We start from the raw sequence: 17,927 nt of genomic DNA, 5'->3' as shown, positions 1-17,927 counted from the left end.
GCTTGCTCTTGGATGAGTCAGAGGACGAGGTCACCCTCGCGGAATGCGAGGGGCTTGATCTTCTTGCTGTGGTAGCGCCTCAGGCCTTGCTGGTAGATGGCCGAACGGCTGAGCGCTAGGAGGCGGGTTTCTTCGAGTAGGTTGATGCCGTCTTCGCGGGCTTCTCTGGCTTCGGCTTCGGTGTACATAGAAACACGCAGCGAGTCGAACTCGACGTCAGTCGGGATGACGACTTCGGCTCCGTAGACGAGGAAGAATGGGGTGTACCCGGTCGACCGATCCGGCGTGGTTCGGAGACTCCAGAGAACGGTCAGCAACTCGTCGAGCCAGCTGCCAGATGAGCGGATGAGTGGCTCGACGAGTCACGGCTTGATGCCGGACAGGATGAGTCCGTTGGCCCGCTCGGCCTGCCCGTTGGACTGTGGGTGTGCAACGGAGGCCAAGTCAAGGCGGATGCCGGAGATAGAGCAGTATTGTTCGAGCGCGCCCTTGGCGAAGTTGGTGCCGTTGTCCATGATGATACTATTCAGCATGCCGTAGCGAACCGCTATGTCCTTGATGAACCGGACGGCTGTTGGCCCGTCCAGTTTCTTGATTGTCCATGCTTCGATCCACTTGGTGAACTTGTCCACTGCCACCAGCAGGTGCATCATGCCGCCTCGAGCGGTTTTGTAGGGTCCCACCATGTCGAGCCCCCAGACCGCGAAGGGCCAGGCGATCGGAATGGTGCGGAGTGCTGACACCGGCTGGTGGCTGCGCTTGCTGAAGTGCTGGCATCCCTCACACTTGAGAATGAGCGACTCGGCATCTTGGAGGGTCGTCGGCCAGTAAAAACAGTGGCGAACGCCTTGGCCACCAGGGACCGCGACGCGTCGTGGTGCCCGCATTCGCCCTGGTGTATGTCGAGGAGGATGTCGACGCCCTGTTCCTGCTCGACGCAGCACTAGAACATGCTGGTGGAGCTGCGCTTGACGAGCTCGTTGTTGATGATGCTGTAGGCAGACGCCCGATGCTGCACTTGCCGGGCTTCGGTCTCATCCATGGGGAGAACCCCATTCTCCAGGAATTCTGATATTGGTAGGGCCCAAGACGGTGCCGTCACCACAGCGAAGACGGCCACCAGGGTGGGTTCCGAGTCGGCAGCCCCCGAGTCGGCATAAGTTTCATCATAATAATCATCATAAGTAGCAACTTTGTTCTCATCATAATCGATTGAAACCTCTTCCAAGATAGTGGAATCATCACTAAATAAAGTTGACACTCTTCCAAATTCACTTTCATATTCATCACAATAAGATTCAACATCCTCCAAAATAGTGGGATCATTACTTCCTAAAGTTGACACTCTTCCAAACACACTTTCATCAATATAATCATCATAGGGAAGAGGCATGCTATCATCATAACAACTTTGCATATCAAAACTTGGGATGCTAAAAATATCATCTTCATTAAACATAGCATTCCCAAGCTTGGGACAAACATTAATTGCAGCAAATATATTCTCAAATATGTCATCCTCATCAAACATAGCTTCCCCAAGCTTGGGCCTTTTCATATCATAAGCATAGTCACTCTCATCATTAATAGTATGGATATCACCAATAGTATAGCAATTATCATCATCACAATGAGTAGTAGGAGCAACTTCATTTGAGAGAGATACCTTTTTACCTTTGTTGTTCCTTCTTTTCTTTTTCTTCTTCACATAATGTGTGGGTTCACCCTTCTTCTTTGTGCTTCTTATTGATGAGATTGGTTGAATAGAAAGCTCCTCCTCGTTACCTGATTCATCATAAGAAATAATAGGAGGATATTGGGAAATCTCTTCCCTTTCATTAGTATTCTCCTCATCTTCTATTTTCTTTATTTTCTTTATGTAATTGGCAATATAAGGATTTTCAATGCAATTCACCACACAATACATATAAATTTCCTCTAGATCAAACTCAAGAAGTTTATAACGGGCACATTCTGGAAGGTGCTTAATTAAAAATTTCATTTCTTCATAACCCATAATCAAACTAAGTTCATTTTAATGTGCAAGGGAAATCAAATCATCACAATTTTTGGACACGATTTGATCATGAAACAATTTGCATCGGAGATGTAAATGACCACTTTCATTGCAAAGTTCACAAGTACGACAAAGGAAATATAATTCTTCAGCACTCACCCTTAGCCTTTCTTGCAACAATTTAGTTTCTACATGCTTATGCCTCTTGCAATATCTTTGTTCTCTATTTGGTGTATCTATGCAAACCCAATGCTCTCCACAAAAATCTACATGCTTATAAGAGACAGTTTCATCATAACTAGTGCAATCCTCATTAGTACTATGGATATTCAAGGAGTTCATACTAACAACATTGCAATCATGCTCATCATTCAAAGATTTAGTATCAAACATTTTATAGACTTCTTCTTCTAGCACTTGAGCACAATTTTCCTTTTCATCATACTCACAAAAGATATTAAAAAGATGAAGCATATGAGACAAACTCAATTCCATTTTTTTGTAGTTTTCTTTTACAGACTAAACTAGTGATAAAACAAGAAACTAAAAGACTCGGTTGCAAGATCTAAAGATATACCTTCAGGCACTCACCTCCCCGGCAACGGCGCCAGAAAAGAGCTTGATGTCTACTACACAACCTTCTTCTTGTAGACATTGTTGGGCCTCCAAGTGCAGAGGTTTGTAGGACAGTAGCAAATTTCCCTCAAGTGGGTGACCTAAGGTTTATCAATCCATGTGAGGCGTAGGATGAAGATGGTCTCTCTCAAGCAACCCTGCAACCAAATAACAAAGTGTCTCTTGTGTCCCCAACACACCCAATACAATGGTAAATTGTATAGGTGCACTAGTTCGGCGAAGAGATGGTGATATAAGTGCAATATGGATGGTAGATATAGGTTTTTGTAATCTGAAAATATAAAAACAGCAAGGTAACAAGTGGTAAAAGTGAGTGTAAATGGTATTGCGATGCTTCGAAACAAGGCCTAAGGTTCATACTTTCACTAGTGCAAGTTCTCTCAACAATAATAACATACTTGGATCATATAACTATCCCTCAACATGCAACAAAGAGTCACTCCAAAGTCACTAATAGCGGAGAACAAACAAAGAGATTATGGTAGGGTACGAAACCACCTCAAAGTTATTCTTTCTTCTCGATCTATTCAAGAGTCCGTAGTAAAATAACACGAAGCTATTCTTTCCATTCAATCTATCATAGAGTTCATACTAGAATAACACCTTAAGACACAAATCAACCAAAACCTTAATGTCACCTAGATACTCCATTGTCACCTCAAGTATCCATGGGCATGATTATACGATATGCATCACACAATCTCAGATTCATCAATTTAACCAACACAAAGTACTTCAAGGAGTGCCCCAAAGTTTCTACCGGAGAGTCAAGACGAAAATGTGCGCCAACCCCTATGCATAAGTTCAAAAGGTGAACCCGCAAGCTGATCACCAAAGCATACATCAAGTGGTCATGTGAATATCCCATTGTCACCACACGTAAGCACGGCAAGACGTACATCAAGTGTTCTCAAAACCTTAAAGACTCAATCCGATAAGATAACTTCAAAGGGAAAACTCAATTCATCACAAGAGAGTAGAGGGGGAGAAACATCATAAGATCCAACTATAATAACAAGGCTCGCGATACATCAAGATCGTATCACCTGAAGAACACGAGAGAGAGAGAGAGAGATCAAACACATAGCTACTGGTACATACTGAAAGCACAAGTGCTCCCTGGGTAGTTTTGGTAATTAATGTCAACATATCTCTTGTTGGACTAACACTTTTACCTAGTATATTTCAGACAAGTTCAACAATGGAGTGGCATGGACTAAAGGATGTGGAACCCCTTCAAGATGCTAAGGACAAAGGATTGGCTCAAGCTTCAAGATCAACACTCTGCATTTTATGTTTTAGTGATCCAAGATCACATTGAGTCTATAGGAAAAGCCAATACTATCAAGAAGGGATGAGGTGTCGCTTAATGAGTTTCTTGCTCCACAGTGCTTAGTGATATGCTCCAAAAACCCTCAACTACTTTCCCACATCCACATATGACCTAAACCTAAAGTCAAACTCGGCCCCACCAATTCTTTCTATCCGGCGCCACCGAGTTCAGATGTCATAGCCACTGCCACAAACCCTAGGCAAATCGGTCTCACCGATAGGGATCTCGGTCTCACCGAGATGGGATTGTAATCTCTCTGTGTATGTCCATTATCAAAATCGGTCTCACCGAGTTTGGATAATCGGTACTACCGAGATTACAATGCAAACTCTCTGGTTAACTTATTACCAAAATTGGTCGTACCGAGCTTGTGTAATCGGTCCCACCGAGTTTGCCTGACCAACTCTCTGGTTAGCTTATTACCAAAATTGGTCTCACTGAGTTTGTGTAATCGGTCTCACCGAGATTACGTTATGCCCTAACCCTAACCATACGGTCCTACCGAGTTGCATGTTGGTCCCACCAAAAACCCTAACGGTCACATTGTTTACTAAATCAGTCTGACCGAGTTTGTTGATTCGGTTCCACCGAGATTGGTAAATTGTGTGTAACGGTTAGATTTTGTGTGGAGGCTATATATACCCCTCCACCTCCTCTTCATTCGTGGAGAGAGCCATCAGAACAAACCTACACTTCCAACTTACCCATTTCTGAGAGAGAACTACCTACTCATGTGTTGAGGCCAAGATATTCCATTCCTACCATATGAATCTTGATCTCTAGCCTTCCCCAAGTTGCTTTCCACTCAAATCTTCTTTCCACCAAATCCAAATCCTGTGAGAGAGAGTTGAGTTTTGGGGAGACTATCATTTGAAGCACAAGAGCCAGGAGTTCATCATCAACACACCATTTGTTACTTCTTGGAGAGTGGTGTCTCCTAGATTGGCTAGGTGTCACTTGGGAGCCTCTGACAAGATTGTGGAGTTGAACCAAGGAGTTTGTAAGGGCAAGGAGATCGCCTACTTCATGAAGATCTACCACTAGTGAGGTAAGTCCTTCGTGGGCAACGGCCATGGTGGGATAGACAAGGTTTCTTCTTCGTGGACCCTTTGTGGGTGGAGCCTTTAGTTGACTCGCGCAACCGTTACCCTTCGTGGGTTGAAGTCTCCATCAACATGGATGTACGATAGCACCACCTATCGGAACCTCGGCTCAAAAATCACAGTGTCTCCAAATTGCGTTTGAAATCTCCAAACCCTTCCCTTTACATTCTTGCAAGTTGCATGCTTTACTTTCCGCTGCTCATATACTCTTTGCATGCTTGCTTGAATTGTGTGAAGATTGCTTGACTTGTGCTAAGATAACTGAAATCTGCCAAAGACTAAAATTGGGAAAAGGCATAGTTTTTAATTGGTCGAGTAGTCTAATCACCCCCCTTCTAGACATACTTCTCAAGATCCTACAAGTGGTATCAGAGCTTGGTCTCCATTGCTTTGGTTTAAACACCATTGGAGGAAGATGGATGAGTCTACTTTGGGGAGTCTTAGACATAGAGTGCCTATACTTGATGGAGAGCATTTTCATGAGTGGAAAAATGAGATGCTTGTAATTTTCAATCAATATCATTTGAGAAAGTACATTGCTAGTCCTTGTGCACCTCATGTTGATCCTAAGCATCCTACCCTTGATGAGTCTATTGACATGATTAGGAATATTAGAACTGTTAATCTTATCACTAGAGGCTTGCCTAGAAACTTGATTGGAAAACTGCCTACTCTTGAGTGTGCCTACTCTATATGGAAATTTCTTGAGGAACGATTTCCTAATTATTCTCTGAAAAATGAAGATGAAATTCTTCATAAGTCTATTGCCTTGAGTAAGATAAATTCCAATGATCTTATGTTTGGTAATTGTCTATTTGAACTTACAAATCTTATGCGTGCCAAAGGAAATGTTGGAATTATTAGCGATATTATTTCCGAAGCTACTAGACTTCATAGAGGAGATTATTTTCAAACTCATACTAATGAATCACCCTCACTAGGAATTGATCCACCACATGATGATGTTGAACATGGATACTATGATGAGGATGATGATGATGACTTTGATCTTGATGATGCGATGAGACACTTTGGTCTTATGGAAAATCTTTGGTGATATATGGCAGGAGGAAAGGAATGGGTTCTTGACAGTGGATGTACCGATCACATGACCGGAGAGAAAGACATGTTTTGTGAGCTTGCTGAAAATGATGGTCCTCGAAAGTATGTCACTTTCGGTGACAACTAAAAGGGTAAGGTGGTTGGCCTCGGTAAGGTGGCCATCTCACATGATAGCTCCATTCAGAATTTTATGCTCGTTGAATCTCTTGGCTACAACTTACTTTCATTATCTAGACTTGCTGATTTTGGTTTCAGTGTCCTATTTACTGAAGTAGATTGCCAAGTGTTTCGTAGAGACAATCATAAAATGGTCTTTATCGTTATACGTAGAGGTGATCTTTACATTGTTGATTTCACTAAAAAAGGCTCAACCTAGAACTAGCTTCATTGCTAAATCCTGTAAAGGTTGGTTATGGCATATTCGACTAGGTCACGTTGGCATGAGAAACCTTGACAAACTTATTAAAGGGAATCATATCCTTGGTGTTAACGATGTCATATTTGATAAGGATAGACTTTGTAGTGCTTGTCAAGCAGGTAAACAGGTTGGAGGAAGGCATCCCGTGAAGAACATCATGACCACAAGGAGTCCACTTGAGCTACTTCACATGGATCTCTTTGGTCCCAACGCTTACAAAATTCTCAATGGAAATTCTTTTGGTCTAGTTATAGTTGATGATTTTTCAAGATTTACGTGGGTGTTCCTTCTCGATGACAAATCGCAGGTCCAAAAGATCTTCAAAAACTTCGCCAGGAAGGCTCAAAATCAGTTTGAAGTGAAGATCAAGAAGGTTCGCAGCGACAACGGAACGGAGTTCAATAACTCAAATGTGGACACCTTTCTTGATGAAGAAGGGATTTCACATGAGTTCTCGGCTACGTACACACCTCAAGAAAATGGAGTTGTTGAGAGGAAGAACCGGACCCTCATCGAATTGGCTAGAACGATGCTTGATGAGTACAAGACGCCGAAGCACTTTTGGGCAGAAGCGGTTGAGGCAGCTTGTCATGCAACAAATCGCTTGTATCTTCACAAGCTACTCGGCAAGACAGCATACGAGCTCCTCACCAGTAGCAAACCCCAAGTTGGATACTTTCGAGTATTCGGCTCAAAGTGCTACATTCTTGATAAGCATCATCGTTCTAAATTTGCTCCTAAGTCTCATGAAGGTTTCCTACTTGGTTATGGCTCAAACTCTCACACTTACCGTGTCTACAACAATTTCACCCGAAAGGTTGAAGTAACAGTAGATGTGAAGTTTGATGAATCTAACAGCTCGCAAGTAGAGCAATTGCCAATTGATGTAGGAGACAAAGACCCCTCGGAAGCAATCCAAGACTTGTCTATTGGCAAGATTCATCCAATGGAGGTGAAGGTGAGTACCTCGTTCGTCCAAGTGGAAGCTTCTACTTCACGACAAGGTGAACCAAGAGCTGATACGGAAGAATCCACAAGTGGGACACACCAAGATGAAGAAAACGAGGAAGTACATCAAGAATGTCAACAACCTCCTTCTCCACCACGACAAGAGAACGACAACGCCAATAATGAAGAAGGCCAAGAAGAAGAAGAACAATATGAAGAAGATGTTCAACCAAGACCCAAGCAAAAGCTTTCACGAGTTCGAGCAAGAATTGCTAAAGACCATCCCGTCGAGCAAATCTACAATGATATCCAAACCGGGAGAATCACTCGCTGTAAAACTCGTTTAGCTAACTTTTGTGAACACTATTCATTCATCTCAAGCATTGAACCTATGAAGGTCGAAGAAGCATTGGGAGATCCAGATTGGATAAATGCTATGCATGAAGAGCTACGCAACTTTGAGAGAAATCAAGTTTGGACATTGGCTGAGAAGCCCGACAACAACCACAACATCATTGGTACCAAATGGGTGTTTCTCAACAAGCAAGATGAAGATGGACAAGTAGTTCGCAACAAAGCACGTCTCATTGCCCAAGGCTACACACAAGTCGAAGGTATGGACTATGGTGAGACTTATGCTCCCGTTGCTAGACTTGAGTCCATTCGCATCTTACTTGCCTATGCTAATCACCATGATATCACCTTATACCAAATGGACATTAAAAGTGCTTTTCTAAATGGTGAAATAGAGGAGGAAGTTTATGTTAAACAACCTCCCGGCTTTATCAATCCTAAGAAACCCAATCATGTCTACAAACTTTGCAAATCTCTTTATGGTCTTAAACAAGCTCCTAGAGCTTGGTACAAATGCTTAACCAAGTTCCTTATTGAAAAAGCCTTTGAAATTGGGAAAATTGATTCTACACTTTTACTAAAAGGGTTAATGGATAATTATTTGTATGCCAAATTTATGTTGATGATATTTTATTTGGATCAACTGACCCTCATTTTAGTGAGAAGTTTGGAAAGCTAATGTCGGAGAAGTTTGAGATGTCAATGATGAGTGAACTCAAATTCTTTCTTGGGTTGCAAATCAAGGAAACTAAGGAAGGTACTTTTGTCTCTCAAACGAAGTACACTAAGGACTTATTCAAGAAGTTCAATATGCAAGAATGCAAAGGTATGTCTACACCCATGCCTACTAGTGGACATCTTGATTTGACCAAAGATGGTGAACCAGTTGATCAAAAGGTTTATCGCTCTATGATTGATTCATTGTTATACCTATGTGCTTCACGTCCCGATATTATGCTAAGTGTGTGCATGTGTGCAAGATATCAAGCTGCTCCTAAAGAATGTCATCTTAAGGCTGTGAAAAGGATAGTGAGATACTTAATTCACACATGAAATTTTGGCATTTGGTATCCTAAGAGGGCCTCTTTTGATCTTGTTGGCTACTCCGACTGAGACTATGCCGGAGACAAGGTTGATAGAAATTCCACTTCGGGTACTTGTCAATTCCTTGGTAGATCTCTTGTGTCTTGGTCTTCCAAGAAACAAAACTCGGTATCCTTATCCATCGCCGAAGCGGAATACATTGCCGCTGGTTCATGTTGTGCTCAATTACTTTGGATGACCCAAACTCTTAAAGATCATGGGATATATGTGAAACATGTTCCATTGCTTTGTGACATTGAAAGTGCTATCAAAATTGCTCATAATCCTGTGCAACATTCTCGAACTAAGAATATTGAAGTTCATCATCATTTCATTCGAGATCATGTTGCTAAGGGTGACATTAATCTTAAGCATGTTCGCACCAAAAAGCAATTAGCAGATATTTTCACTAAACCACTTGATGAGAAAGTGTTTTGCAGGTTGAGAGGAGAATTGAACATCATTGATGCTTCAAACTTGGAGTAGAAACTCCATTGGATACATGCAAGACATGAGCTTATGACTAATCCTTGATATTTCTCTTATGATGATAATCTTATGTCTTGGATAAATATGCACCTTGCATGTTATCTAACCCATGTAGGTACTTGGTTGAATCAAATTCCATGAGATTGTAACCTACTCATATCTTGAGTAATCTCCACATCACCAAGTCTCTACACTATGGTGGTTGAAGACAAGGAAGCACGGAACCATTCGAACATATCCTTTGACAACTTCTATGTTGAGTTTCATGATATTAATTTTTGGATACACAAGTGCTCTTCCTTGCAAGAACTAACCCATGTAGGCAGATGAACTCAAATTCCAAGTGGTGCTCCCAACTCTTGATGAACTACATCAACCTTGAGCAACCCACGGAAGTTCAACTACATGATCAACACCACCACCCGAGGTATGATATTCCATCTTAGAGAAGCTTTACTCCGAGTCATGAGCTAAAGCAACTCGACAAGATGTGAGTACATCAAGATGCTTAAACGAAAAATGGTAACCCCATTTTTAGCTTAAACGATGAGTATGACCTATGATCAAGTGATCTCACTTGACTCCTAAGTCAATATACTCTAACATAGGTGACTCTATCGCCGACCATCTCTAGATGAAGTTCTCTCATGTTCTTTTCTGTGCTTTTGCATTTGTATCATGCATATTTGTTTCCCCTTTCAAAAAAAACTTCATCTAGATTTCCTTCTTTTCTGTTTGTTCTGCATTTCCTGCATCCAATTCATTGCATATCATTGAGTTAATTCCTTGCAAATCATTGTGAGATCTTACTAGTCTAGTGAGCTGAGGTGACAAGTGTTTTCTCTGTGATGAACTCGATCTCACCAGTTTGTTGTTTTCGGTCCAATCGAAACCTTTCGGTGCAACCAAATCACACCACTCGGTGCCACCGACTTCAGAACAGGAAAAACATTTTGCCACTTATTCATCTTTACTTATGATCCAGCTCCACTTAATGAATCTTGTCCTCTACAAGCATCACATTTTTGTCAGTGCTTTGTGCTGTGACTCAATGACCAAACCCATTCACGACAAATTCCAGAAGGCCCTTCTTGGAAATTGATGTCAAAGGGGGAGAGAGAGATCACATCAAAGCTTATCAAGAGAGATCACATCAAAGCGTATCACTTCCACAGGGGGAGAGAGAGACCTCCAGGGGGAGAGAATACTCAAGAAGAGAGTAATTCTCAAGGATCCCAGATGCCTGGTGTTCAAGAGGAGAGATGCCACATGTCTTGTTGAGGGGAAAGACATGTTCATATGTGCTTATTTGCATTAGCTCTGTTCATTTGTTTCTTTGAGCTCTGATTTTCTGTTCCCTATCTTCTCCCAGTATCCCATGCTAGATTCAGGGGGAGCAAGACATCTAAGGGATAGAAATTACCTTTGGGGACATGTGTAATCCAATGTGGTACTTAGTACTCACTCCCTACATGTCATCCCAGTCTTGGTATTCTTGTGGTTTCTTCTGTTTGCTCTGGCTAGTAGGTGTATCTGTGTTATCTAACCTTGTTTACGCAGGTTCATTCCATCCTAAGCCATATCAAGACCACAAGGTAGATGCATCACAATCATGTGTATGAGGAATTCTTGCTGATGTACATATTGTTTGCAAGAAGGACTCATGAGCATGAAGGTATTTTTCTTAATATTCTTCGCTCTGATGCATATGGCCAAGATACATGTAACACATTGCCTACTCTATCATGGTTATGCTCTCACATGCTTCTACATTCCATATTCACATGATTGCATACATGTAGGGGGAGCCTATGCTTGTTACATGTCTTTCCAAAGCTTTACTTGCTATTCTCTTTATCTTTATCTAAAGCTTTGATGTATGTTGTCATCAATTACCAAAAAGGGGGAGATTGAAAGCACAGGTGCTCCCTGGGTAGTTTTGGTAATTAATGTCAACATATCTCTTGTTGGACTAACACTTTTACCTAGTATATTTCAGACAAGTTCAACAATGGAGTGGCATGGACTAAAGGATGTGGAACCCCTTCAAGATGCTAAGGACAAAGGATTGGCTCAAGCTTCAAGATCAAGACTCTGCATTTTATGTTTTAGTGATCCAAGATCACATTGAGTCTATAGGAAAAGCCAATACTATCAAGAAGGGATGAGGTGTTGCTTAATGAGTTTCTTGCTCCATAGTGCTTAGTGATATGCTCCAAAAACCCTCAACTACTTTCCCACATCCACATATGACCTAAACCTAAAGTCAAACTCGGCCCCACCGATTCTTTCTATCCGGCGCCACCTAGTTCAGATGTCATAGCCACTGCCACAAACCCTAGGCAAACCGGTCTCACCGATAGGGATCTCGGTCTCACCGAGATGGGATTGTAATCTCTCTGTGTATGTCCATTATCAAAATCGGTCTCACCGAGTTTGGATAATCGGTACTACCGAGATTACAATGCAAACTCTCTGGTTAACTTATTACCAAAATTGGTCGTACCGAGTTTGTGTAATCGGTCCCACCGAGTTTGCCTGACCAACTCTCTGGTTAGCTTATTACCAAAATCGGTCTCACCGAGTTTGTGTAATTGGTCTCACCGAGATTACGTTATGCCATAACCCTAACCATATCGGTCCTACCGAGTTGCATGTCGGTCCCATCGAAAACCCTAACGGTCACATTGTTTACTAAATCGGTCTAACCGAGTTTGTTGATTCGGTCCAACCGAGATTGGTAAATTGTGTGTAACGGTTAGATTTTGTGTGGAGGCTATATATACCCCTCCACCTCCTCTTCATTCGTGGAGAGAGCCATCAAAACAAACCTACACTTCCAACTTAGCATTTTTGAGAGAGAACTACCTACTCATGTGTTGAGGCCAAGATATTCCATTCCTACCATATGAATCTTGATCTCTAGCCTTCCCCAAGTTGCTTTCCGCTCAAATCTTCATTCCACCAAATCCAAATCCTGTGAGAGAGAGTTGAGTTTTGGGGAGACTATCATTTGAAGCACAAGAGCAAGGAGTTCATCGTCAACACACCATTTGTTACTTCTTGGAGAGTGGTGTCTCCTAGATTGGCTAGGTGTCAATTGGGAGCCTCCGACAAGATTGTGGAGTTGAACCAAGGAGTTTGTAAGGGCAAGGAGATCACCTACTTCCTGAAGATCTACCGCTAGTGAGGCAAGTCCTTCGTGGGCAACGGCCATGGTGGGATAGACAAGGTTGCTTCTTCGTGGACCCTTCGTGGGTGGAGCCCTCCCTGGACTCACGCAACCGTTACCCTTCGTGGGTTGAAGTCTCCATCAACGTGGATGTACGATAGCACCACCTATCAGAACCACGGCTCAAAAATCACCGTGTCTCCAAATTGCGTTTGAAATCTCCAAACCCTTCCCTTTACATTCTTGCAAGTTGCGTGCTTTACTTTCTGCTGCTCATATACTCTTTGCATGCTTGCTTGAATTGTGTGAAGATTGCTTGACTTGTGCTAAGATAGCTAAAATCTGCCAAAGACTAAAATTGGGAAAAGGCATAGTTTTTAATTGGTCAAGTAGTCTAATCACCTCCCCCTCTAGACATACTTCTCAAGATCCTACACATACCCTCAGCCCCGAGGGTGAACTACTCCCTCCTCATCATGGAGAGCGCCGGGATGATGAAGATGGCCACCGGTGAGGGATCCCCCCTCCGGCAAGGTGCTAGAACGGGCTCCCGAGATGTTTTTGGTGGCTACATAGGCTTGAGGCAGCGGAACTCCCGATTTATCTTGTTCTTCGATGGTTTTAGGGTATATGGGAATATATAGGCAAAAGAAGTCGGTCGGGGAGCCTTGAGGGGCCTACAAGGATGGAGGGTGATGGATTCCTAGATTAAGGGGTCCTCGGACAGCTAGACTATATACTTTGGCCGGATTGTTGGACTATGAAGATACAAGATTGAAGACTTCGTCCTGTGTCCGGATGGGACTCTCCTTTGCATGGAAGGCAAGGTTGGATATTCGGATGTGTAGATTTCCTTCTCTGTAACTGACTCTGTGTAACCCTAGCCCCCTCCGGTGTCTATATAAACCGGAGGGTTTAGTCTGTAGGACAAGAACAATCATAATCATAGGCTAGCTTCTGGGGTTTATCCTCTACGATCTCGTGGTAGATCAACTCTTGTAATACTCATATCATCAAGATCAATCAAGCAGGAAGTAGGGTATGACCTCCATCGAGAGGGCCCGAACCTGGGTAAAACATCATGTCCCCTGCCTCCTGTTACCATCAGCCTTAGACACACAGTTCGGGACCCCCTACCCGAGATCCACCGGTTTTGACACCGACATTGGTGCTTTCGTCGAGAGTTCCACTATGCCGTCGTGATAAGGCTTGATGGCTCCCTCGATCATCTTCAACGATGTGGTCCAAGGGGAGGTTTTCCTTCCTGGACAGATCTTCATATTCGGCGGCTTCGTACTGCGGGCCAACTCGCTTGGCCATCTGGAGCAGATCAACAGCTACGCCCCTGGCCATCAAGTTAGGTTTGGAAGCTTAAGATATACTACCGACATCCGCGGAGACTTGATCTTCAACGGATTCGAGCCCATGACAAGTACGCCGAACGGTCACGATGGACATGACTTTGATCTGCCGTCAGACATTATTCGGGAGATCGCACCCGCGTTGGCATCGGGAATCAATCTGGAGCAGATCGTGCCTTCCGAGGACGGGTGGATGGACCCCGCCACAGAGGCCTCAGACTCATCAGCGTTGGAGCCGAACACTGATCCCACCTCCTGTGAGAGTGGCGTTATCGGACCCCCGGACTCATCTCCTGCTGCAGGATCCGAACCGCGTGCATCCATGCCTATCGAATCAGATTGGGCACCCGTCATGGAGTTCACTGCCGCGGATATCTTTCACCACTCACCCCTAGGTGACATGCTGAACTCATTAAGATCTCTGTACTTGTCAGGAGATTCTTGGCTGAACTATGTCCAGCTCGAGTGGGGAGCAGACGACGAAGAAATTCGTCCCCCACCCACCACCCACTTTATAGCCACTGTCGATGACTTAACCGACGTGCTTGACTTCGCCTCCGAAGACATCGACGGTATGGACGACGATGCTAGAGAAGAACGGGAACCACCGCCTACAGGGCGCTGGACCACCACCTCATCATATGATATTTATATGGTGGACACCCCTAAAGAAAAAATGGCGATGAGGCAACGGAAGATAACCCTTTGGGGAAGTGATCTAGACACCAGTGTCATCGGCGCCACTCACGAAGATAATCCTACCCAGCCAGGCTTTGAGCAGGCTGAACAAGAGGATAGGCAAGCTAGCCCTAAAGAACAGGCAACTGATGGAGAATCAGAGGACGATAATTACATGCCTCTCTCCGAAGACGAAGTGAGCCTTGGCAACGAATAATTCATCATGCCGGAGGATCCCGTCGAGTAGGAGCGCTTCAAACGCCGGCTTATAGCCACTGCAAAAAGCCTGAAGAAAAAGCAGCAACAGCTCCAAGCTGATCAAGATCTGCTAACTGACAGATGGACTAATGTCCTGGCTACCAAGGAACACGGACTCGAGCGTCCTAGCAAAATCTACCCAAAGCGTAGGCTGCTACCTCAACTCGAGGAGGAGGCTTTAAAACCCACACTACCAGCGCATGATGCGGCTGACCAGCCACCCCGTGGCCGCGACAAAACGGCGTACCATCCCAAAGTCCAGACCGCACCCCGTGGCCAATCAAACAATAACACTAAAGCCCGGGGCTACACGAAGGACCTGCAAGATGTATTAGAAAACAAAGCAGGACAGTCAAGATCGATCTACCGATCAATGGGGCGCACCACAAGACGTGATGATGACCGTCACGCCGGATACAATAAACTAAAGTCCGGCCGGGCCGAATACAATAGACCGGACTCTTTGAACTACGCTGGGATGTAGCCCGGCATAGAGGCGCCGCACACCCCCTATGCTTCACTAAGGAAGTAATGGATCATGAATTCCCGGAAGGATTTAAACCCGTGAACATTGAATCATACGATGGCACCACAGACGCTGCGGTATGGATAGAAGATTTTTTTCTTCACATTAACATGGCTCGCGGAGATGACCTACACGCCATCAAGTACCTCCCACTAAAACTAAAGGGACTGGCTCGACATTGGCTGAATAGCTTGCCGGCAAACTCCATCGGGAATTGGGAGAACTTGGCAGACGCATTCCTTGATAACTTCCAGGGCACTTACGTGTGTCCACCGGACACTGATGATCTAAGTCACATAACCCAGCAGCCCGGAGAGTCAGCCAGGAAATTTTGGACCCGGTTCCTAACCAAAAAGAACCAAATTGTTGACTGTCCAGATGCCGAAGCCCTAGCGGCCTTTAAACATAACATCCGTGACGAATGGCTTGCCCGACATCTCAGTCAGGAAAAGCCAAAGTCCATGGCAAGTCTCACAACACTCATGACTCGCTTTTGCACGGGCGAGGATAGGTGGTTGGCCCGTAGCAACAACACAACAAGCAATCCAGGCATATTGAAAGCTAAAGATAGCAACACCAAATCATGGCGCAACAAACACAAGCGCCGCAAAAATGGCGATAATGCCGAAGACACATGAGTCAATGTGGATTCAGTGGCTCCAAGGCCGGTCAACGGAAGAAACCATTCAACAAAAACAATACAGGCCCATCCAATTTTGACCGCATACTTGACCGTCCATGCCGAATTCATGGCGCCCCTGGAAAACCAGCCAACCACACCAATAGAGAATGCTGGGTCTTCAGAAAAGCCGGCAGGTCAGACACCGAAGACAAGGGGAAGGGGGCCCAAAGCAACGACGACGATGAAGAGCCCCGATCACCGAACATAGGAGGAAAGATGAAATTCCCTCCCCAGGTGAAAACAGTGAATATGATACGCGCAAGCCACATTCCAAAGTGGAAAAGCACTAAGGGAGGTCTGTACAATCAACCCAAAGTTCAACCCATGGTGCTCTTGCCCGATCACCTTCGATCGCAGGGACCACCCTACCAGCATCCGTCATAGCGGTTCGGCCGCATTGGTCCTCGACCCCATCATTGACAGATTCCTCCTCACACAAGTCCTTATGGACGGAGGAAGCAGCCTGAACCTGCTTTACCAGGATACAGTGCGCAAAATGGGCATCAACCCTTCAAGGACCAAGCCCACAAAAACCACCTTTAAAGGTATAATACCAGGTGTAGAGGCCTGTTGCACCGGCTCAATTACACTGGAAGTGGTCTTCGGATCTCTGGACAATCACCATACTGAAGACTTAGTCTTCGACATTGTCCCTTTCGCAACGACCATCAGGCACTGCTCGGACGAACCACATTCGCTTAGTTTAACGCGGTGCCACATTATGCCTATCAAAAATTAAAGATGCCCGGTCCACGTGGCGTCATCACGGTTAATGGCAGGCCCAAATTCCCCCTCACGGCCGAAGAGTCTACCACCGCTTTAACAGCAAGAACAGCGGACGGCACCTTACACTCCAACCTCGAGTCGAAGGCAAAGCTCCCGGACACCACCAAAGGAATCCAAACTAAGGCGCGGCAGGATAGCCCGCCTCGCCCGAAGATTAATTAAAAACACTACGGAAAAGAATAGGACAAGCCACATACTTCGGCTCAACTGGCAGGTGGCGCAAAACCATTTCTTACGTTTTCTTTACAGGTTCACCTCTACGTAGGCTATGATGAAAGGCATGGGAACAGTTCGAGCTCGTCAAGGAATCTCTAGATACTCCCCTGTAATCATCCGACCACACCCCGGATCCGAACACAACTCCCGCACGCTTGGTATCAGCTGGTTCCGCAATCATATTTCTTTTTATCACATCACCTGTACTCATACGAATTGACGTATTACTCAAATACAACATGTGGATTTATATGATGCTCACCTATTACTATTTCTTATTTAAAATTCCTTTGTTAAAAGGCGGCTGCTTATTGCAATATGCCTCAACATGCCAGGGGCTTCATCATGCCCATACTACGGTAAAAAAGTCCGAACACCTTCACGGTAGTTCGACACCCCGAACTTATAGCATTATATGCATCAACTTCGAATCATGTCTTGGATCAATAGTTGGGTTTGCCCGTCTCCTATGTTTTGGTACCTTACGTTCCGCTATATCGGCTAAGGTAGCACTAGGAGAACTACTGCGATTGTGTCCCGGTTCTTCCGGACGAGCACCTCAGTAGAGAAAGCTGAAAACTGACTATCATGATGTAGCGAGAGCTGGTGAGCTGTTCGAGAGGTTCTAAAATCTTTAAGGATTTCTTCCGCATAATGCTATAACCAATGCAGCGTGCGATGGATCAGCCTCTTCTGATCAGGCGCTTATAGAGCCCCTCGTGCGGACTTCCGGACACTAGGGGCTGCGCCTACCTTCCTTGAAACAACTCCTATGGCTAAGTGGGAGCGATAAAGCCCTATAGTC

The sequence above is a fragment of the Triticum aestivum genome, chromosome 2B, assembly GCF_018294505.1.
Source record: "Triticum aestivum cultivar Chinese Spring chromosome 2B, IWGSC CS RefSeq v2.1, whole genome shotgun sequence".
NCBI lineage: Eukaryota > Viridiplantae > Streptophyta > Magnoliopsida > Poales > Poaceae > Triticum > Triticum aestivum.
The sequence above is the reverse complement of the archived record's forward strand: the minus strand, read 5'-3'. Positions refer to the sequence as shown.